General features: G+C 44.0%; 1 pseudogene; it reads right to left on the reverse strand.

Annotated features, from left to right (window-relative positions):
- Window positions 1-1,703: 1,703 nt before the first annotated feature.
- Window positions 1,704-2,535, reverse strand: LOC144231108 (heterogeneous nuclear ribonucleoprotein A1-like; annotated as a pseudogene).
- Between the last annotated feature and the right edge of the window lie 4,698 nt (window positions 2,536-7,233).

Consider the following 7,233-nt stretch of genomic DNA (forward strand, 5'->3'; position numbering starts at 1 on the left):
GTGGCTGCTGTGTTAGGCTCCAGGAGAAGGTGGTGTCCTAAAAAGTATGTGCAGGGCTACCATCACAGACATCAGCCAGTTCTGGAAAATGACAAAAACAGTCTTCCCATTACTTAATTATTCCACCCCACCCTAGGAATTACTGAGGTTATCCTAAAGGAAATGGTCCAGGAGTTCCTCAAACAGGTCATCCAGATTCTGGATCCACTATTTTTTTTTTCAAGATTAATAGTGTCATAATATAATTTAGGGATTTAGATGAGCTTTGGCCATTAGATTATTTCTCAACACAAGTTTACAGTGAAGTTGAATTAAAACAGACAAGGTCAACGGAGGTGGTTAACTCTCAGGATAAATCATAAACTAACGTGATTATGTATCTGGAAGTAAGTACATCACCCACATTTTTGGTATCACATGACCAATTCAGAAAATGCAAATCTAAATGTAAAGAGAAACACAAAATGACAAAATGGAATAGAATAAAAAAACCTGAAGAGTATGACCAGATATCTATTTTTATATTATAAAGTTGTGGAGTCAGAGATTGATGGCCTCTCCTTTCAGATTTTCATCAGGTTTTTTGTTTGTTTCATATTTGTTTTTTTTAAAGACCTTAGTTGTTGTTGTTTTTTACAAATAGTTTATTGTCAGGTTGGTTTCCATATAACANTCTTGTTGAGGATTTTTGCATCCGTATTCATCAAGGATACTGGTCTTGATGATTTCTGGCTACAACAACCAGAAAACAGCTACTGTAGGGGATGGGCATGGTTTGGTGTAGGCAGGTCTGGTCTCCACTGTGTCCACTAGCCTCCCTGAGGCTCCTCCTTGGGGTTTTGGGGAGAAGAATGGTGTCATCATAGTCCCTTCTCAACCAAGCGTTGCAAATCACTTTTTCCGTCCAATCTCCCTGTGCTGAGGATGTAGCCAAGGTAGGCCGAGTTCTATGCCCCACACCCCACCTGTTTCCCGGTCCCAGTCCATGGGCTTTGTTATACTGCCCTGAACAGTCCCGCAGGCCACTGCTTCCCTGTTGCCTGGGAGTTGAGTGTGGGGTGGGGGAAGTGTCGCAGCCTCATATCCGCCGGGGTCAAGCAGGGATACAACCCGAGTGCGTTCGGGGAACATGGCAACCTCAGGTCTGTAGAGTCCGCACTGCTGCAGTGCGCCGCCGTTGCGCGCTGCTGCTGCTTTACCGGGCGCTGGCACTGCTTCTCTGGGTCGCTGCCGCCGGCCCTTTAGCAGGCCGCTGTCGCATGCGCCACTGCCGCTTCACCCGGCGTCAGGACCGCCTCCACAGGCGTTGCTGCCAGTTCACCGGGCTGCCGCCGCCATGGATGGTGCCCGGTGCATGGCAGTTCAGTTTTTCCTGGCGCCTTCTGGGACCAAGGCACCTAGTTTAAAGTCAGCACCCCAGCCAGAGCGAAAAAACACTGTCTTTCCAAGCCGAGGTTTTCTCTTCTCCAGGGATGGTTCTATAAGCAATCTCAGCTTTTATTTCCTTTCCCCTGGAGTTGTGGCAGCTCACCCCCACTCGCCGGTTAATCACTGCAGCTGCACACAATCCAGGTTCCCTCCCCTCCCTCCATATCTCTGGGTCCCATCTTGCTTTTATCTTCCCCAGTTCGCACTCATGCACTTATGAGGTTTCCTTCCCAGGGTACTCTCTTTCTCTTCCCAAACTCCTGTGGCTTAGTGTCCTACGACTTCAGGCCTTCTCTGTTTGAGAGATGGGTGCAGGCNATATAGCCATCCCCATTGCCACCATATCCACCACCACCTCGACTGCCACCAAAGCCACCACGCCCACTGAAGTTTCCTCCACGACCAAAGTTGTCATTCCCACCAAAACCTCCCCGACCACCACCGAAGTTTCCAGAACCACTTCGACCTCTTTGGCTGGAGGAAGCACTAGCCATCTCTTGTTTAGACAGAGCCTTCCTTACTTCACAGTTGTGGCCGTTCACAGTATGGTATTTTTGAATAACAATCTTGTCTACAGAGTCATGGTCATCAAATGTTACAAAAGCAAAGCCTCTCTTTTTGCCACTGCCTCAGTCAGTCATGATTTCGATCACTTTAATTTTCCCATACTGTTCAAAATAATCTCTTAGATGATGTTCTTCAGTGTCTTCTTTAATGCCACCAACAAAAATCTTTTTCACAGTTAGGTGGGCACCAGGTCTTTGAGAATCTTCTCTCGAGACAGCCCTCTTTGGTTCTACAACTCTTCCATCCACCTTGTGTGGCCTTGCATTCATGGCCGCATCCACCTCCTCCACAGTGGCATAGGTGACAAACCCAAAGCCTCTGGAGCGCTTGGTGTTTGGATCTCTCATTACCACACAGTCCGTAAGCGTTCCCCATTGCTCAAAATGGCTCCTCAGACTCTCATCGGTTGTTTCAAAGCTCAAACCTCCGATGAAAAGCTTCCGCAGCTGTTCAGGCTCTTTGGGAGACTCTGACTTAGACATGACGGCGGTGGGAGGGGAGACTTTATCGATGCTTACTCGGCGGCGTCCACGGGCAGAAAGGAGTCTTATTTTATTAATTTTTAAAAATATTTATTTTGGGGGGGAAGAGAGAGAGAGAGAGCACAAGCCGGGGAGGGGCAGAGAGGGAGACACAGAATCCAAAGCAGGCTTCAGGCTCTGAGCTGGCAACACAGAGCCTGATGCAGGGCTTGAACTCATGTACCACAAGATCATGACCTGAGCTGAAACTAGATTCTTAACCGACTGAGTCACCCAGGCTCTCCATGGAATCCCAAATTTTAAATATGTGCGATAGAAACTCACACACCTCATAAATATATCCCCACCCCAGAGATATTCTATTTTCTCTAATTTAATTTTGTCCTTCTCATTTGCATGAGCCACTACTTCACTTATTTCAGTAAGAATCCTAATACAGGTATTTTTATTATCCCCAAATGCTACAATTTAAACCACCAAAAGTAACTACTATATGAAGATATTTTCAAAAACCAAGAATTGAAACAATCTCTACAAGGATACTTAAAAACAATCAGAATTGGAAATGTCTTGAACATAGGAAATTGAACATTTCCTATGATGGTTTTCCACTCTATCCATTTTTAATTAGCACATGGTTACCAAATTTATACCAAACACTTTAAAACTATTATGTGTTGCTACCTTATCTCATTTTTACTATTTCTCTCCATTGTCAAACCTCTTCCAGACACTTGTTTACATTAAATTCTAGGCCCAGTAAGCTAGGTTCAAACTCAGTCTCGAAGCTTCACTGTTGGGGGCCATTTCCAACTCATAAGTTGAGACAGAACTCCTTGTGAGGTTACGGGAAGTTGCACGGACTCTTACCGACAGATGGCGACCGATACCTACTCCCACCCAATTGTTTCTGCTTGAGCGCCGACTCCCAAGGCACCTTGTTGATTGGTGTTAGGAGTGACTCATTCTGGCTTTGATATGCTGATTGCACTTTGTGAAGGAACTTACTGTAGGAGTTCTTTTGTGGTTATGAGAGCCACACTGCGTTCCTGAAAGACCGGTTTTTCTTAATACCTCCCATTAAATGATAAAGAGGCTATTGACCCCTACTCACAAAGAACTAACTTTTGCCTTTACTATGCTAATGCCACCTCTGGGCTGTTCCCCATACCTTTTGCATATCAATGTTCTGGAGAATCTTTACTGATAAAAGGATTTATCATTAGAATGCCACTTCTGTGCCGTCCTGCAAACACTAAATCATAAAATAGAGTCTCAGACAGTGCAGAGAGGCCTGGCTGGTGACCACGAAGAATCTCGCGCCTCTCTCATCCCTCCCTCGCCGACACCGTCCATCCTTAGGGACCCCTGGACCAGCCGGAGCTGGATTCTGGCAATTCACTAGATGTTTCATACAACATTCTCCTCAAATGGGAATTATGCTATCTCATGAATTTGTCATTGTATACATTAATGTAAATGATAACAACATAAACAAATGTTCATAATATAGTCAAATGATATCTAAAATGTAAGTATTATTTTAGACCTTTTCATTTGTGTAATTTTTTTGTAACATGAAACACAGGAACAAACCATACATTTCGTGATTTTAAAGTTATCCAAGGAATATTTTTTAATGTTCTAGCTCCTTACCATTCACAGGGTGATCCATGGACCTGTAACTTTGAGTGGACCTTGTCACATGTTAAAATGTGGAATCTCAGGGCCCACTCCAGACTTCCCGACACAGAGTCAGCATTGTAACAAGACCCCAATAGAAACTTGTGCAGATTAAAATTTGAAATGTCCATTTAAAAAAAAATTTTATAACATTTATTATTGAGACACAGAGAGAGACACAGTATGCATGGGGAAGGGGCACAGAAAGGGGGAGACACAGAATCCGAGAAAGGCTGTCAGCACAGAGCCCAACATGGGGCCCAAACACACAAACCAGGAGATCATGACCTGAGCCTAAGTCGGACGCTTAACCAACAGAGCCACCCAGGCGCCCCGGAAATGTACAACCCTGACTTCTCCCAGATGAGTAGAGTATGTTGTGTACATGATACGAGGAGCACTCAGCACAGCGGAATACATGTGTGTGTTGCGTCTTACACTCCCCCCCTACCCACTTAGGGTGTCCTGCCTCTTTCCTTGGTCCCTCTTGGTGAGAGAGAGACAGAACCTTGAGGGGCAGGGAGGAGAGAATTACAAAGCTCAGGGCTAAGACTCTTCGGGAGCCGAAGCACAGGTCTCCTGTATCAAGCCTCTTCTATTTTGTAATGTGTTGGACAACAGCAAGCACATAAGCAGAGTATTTGCGATCTTGCCAGGCCGTGCATCTGCTGTGTGCTCCATACTGGGTCAGGAGTACAGCTGGCGCCAGAAAAAACTTTCTTATCCCTGGCCTGGTGTCTGAGTGATGCCCTTCTGGAGAGAAAGTGAAGTCTCTGCAGCTTTCTGCCTGGGAACGGAACTGCTTTCAGTTCCTTGCTGCTCCATGCCTTTCCCTCAGGACATTCTCACAGTGTCTCCAGCTTCTTGTTCTCCAACACCCTGGCCCTCTGTGCAGGGGGCTTGTTTCCGATATCACCTGGGAACCTCCCCAGTTGGCAAACCAACACCTGATGTGTCCTCTCTTTCCATTGGCACCTGAATGTCTACACTAGGGATCAGGGCTGTGAGAAGATGGAAGGACCTCAAGTGTGTAAAAACCACTCAGTTCCGCTCCCATCATGGACCAACTGCTAGCAGGAAGAAGGTTGTTGTCACCATTTTATAAATAGATGTGCTAATGTTCTTCATACAGTGTTTAGGCATAGTATGGGGGAAAAAATCAAGTATTAAATATATTTTTTTAAGTATTTATTTATTGAGCGGGGAGGGGAGGCACATGGGCGAGCACTCACACACAAACAGGGAAGGGGCAGAGAGAGGAGATACAGAATCTGATTCAGGATTGAGGCTCTGAGCTATCAGCACAGAGCTTGATATGGGGCTTGAATCCACAAACTGCAAGATCATGACCTGAAATGAGGTCAGACACTTAACCAACTGAACCACCCAGGCACCCCTTAAATGGGTTTTAAATAGTTACATATATGAAAGAACTTACCAAAGTCAACACCCAAAAAACAAATGATCCAGTGAAGAAATGGGCAGAAGACATGAATAGACACTTTTCCAAAGACATCCGGATGCCTAACAGACACATGAAAAGATACTCAACATCACTCATCATCAGGGAAATACAAATCAAAGCCACAATGAAACACCACCTCACAGAAACAAGAATGACTTAAATTAACAACTCAGGAAATAAAGATGTTGGCAAGGATGTGGGGAAAGGGGTACCCTTTTGCACTGTTGGTAGAAATGCAAATTGGTGCAGTCACTCTGGAAAACACTGTGGAGGTTCCTCGAAAAATTAAAAATATAACTATCCTACAACCCAGCAATTGCACTATAGGGAATTTATCCAAAAGGATATAAAAATGCTGTTTCAAAGGTGGCCATGCTGCCCAATGTATATAGCAGCACTATCAACAATGGCCAAGGTATGGAAAGAGCCCAAATGTCCATCAGTTAACAAATGGATAAAAAAGATGTGATACACACACACACACACACACACACACACACAATGGAATACTATTTGGTGATGAAAAAGAATGAAATCTTGCCATTTGCAACAACGTGGATGGAAATAGAATGTATTCTTCTAAGCAAAAACAGAAAGACAAGTATCATATGATTTCCCTCATATGTAGAATTTGAGAAACACAGCAGATGAACATAGGAGATGGGAAGGAAAAATAACACAAACCTCAGAGGGAGATAAACCATAAAAGACTCTTAAATACAGAGAACAAACTGAGGCTTGCTGGATGGGGGATGGGTGGAAGAATGGGTTATATGGGTGACAGGCATTAAGGAGGGCACACTTTGCATGATGAGCCATTGGTGTCTGATGTTAGAAATGAATCCCTGGGTTCTACTCCTGAAGCTAAGACTACAGTGTATGTGAACTAACTTGAATGTAAATCAAGAAAAAAAAAAACGAAAGGAAAATGAAACCACTTGCTTTCATTAATCTAAATTTTTTTTTTTTTTAAGTTTAAGCATCTGTGGATTTAGGTAGATCCACAAGGTTTTGGCAGCAGAGGTGAAGGATAAATTCATAAAATGGAAAAAAAAACCAGATATAGAAATAAAAATTTTTAAAGTAAAGAAAAGGGGGACAAAGGTCTTCTTTCAAACGTATTCACTCCCACGTTGGTCCAATTGACCAGCTGGGTAATAGTGGGAAAGAGTGTCTAATGCTGGAAATTGCACCAGAACACAAAATGCATCCCAGGTGGGTCTCTGCGTCGGGATTTCCCCATGAGTGTTTCTTAGTACTTATCTCTAGGTCACCTGCCTCAAACACCCCCAGGCCACTGACACTCATCACCAGTTCCCGGATCAACACACAGGATTTCCTTTGTGGGCCCTGAGTTTCCCGTTTATCAGAGCATCACTGGTGATATTAAGACTCACATTCCCAGCTGCCTGCAGCTTTCTCTAACGTGCCCAGCAGGCCCGNTTTTTTTTTTTAAGTTTAAGCATCTGTGGATTTAGGTAGATCCACAAGGTTTTGGCAGCAGAGGTGAAGGATAAATTCATAAAATGGAAAAAAAAACCAGATATAGAAATAAAAATTTTTAAAGTAAAGAAAAGGGGGACAAAGGTCTTCTTTCAAACGTATTCA

The sequence above is a fragment of the Crocuta crocuta genome, unplaced genomic scaffold (assembly GCF_008692635.1).
Source record: "Crocuta crocuta isolate KB4526 unplaced genomic scaffold, BGI_CrCroc_1.0 scaffold104, whole genome shotgun sequence".
Classification (NCBI taxonomy): Eukaryota; Metazoa; Chordata; class Mammalia; order Carnivora; family Hyaenidae; genus Crocuta; species Crocuta crocuta.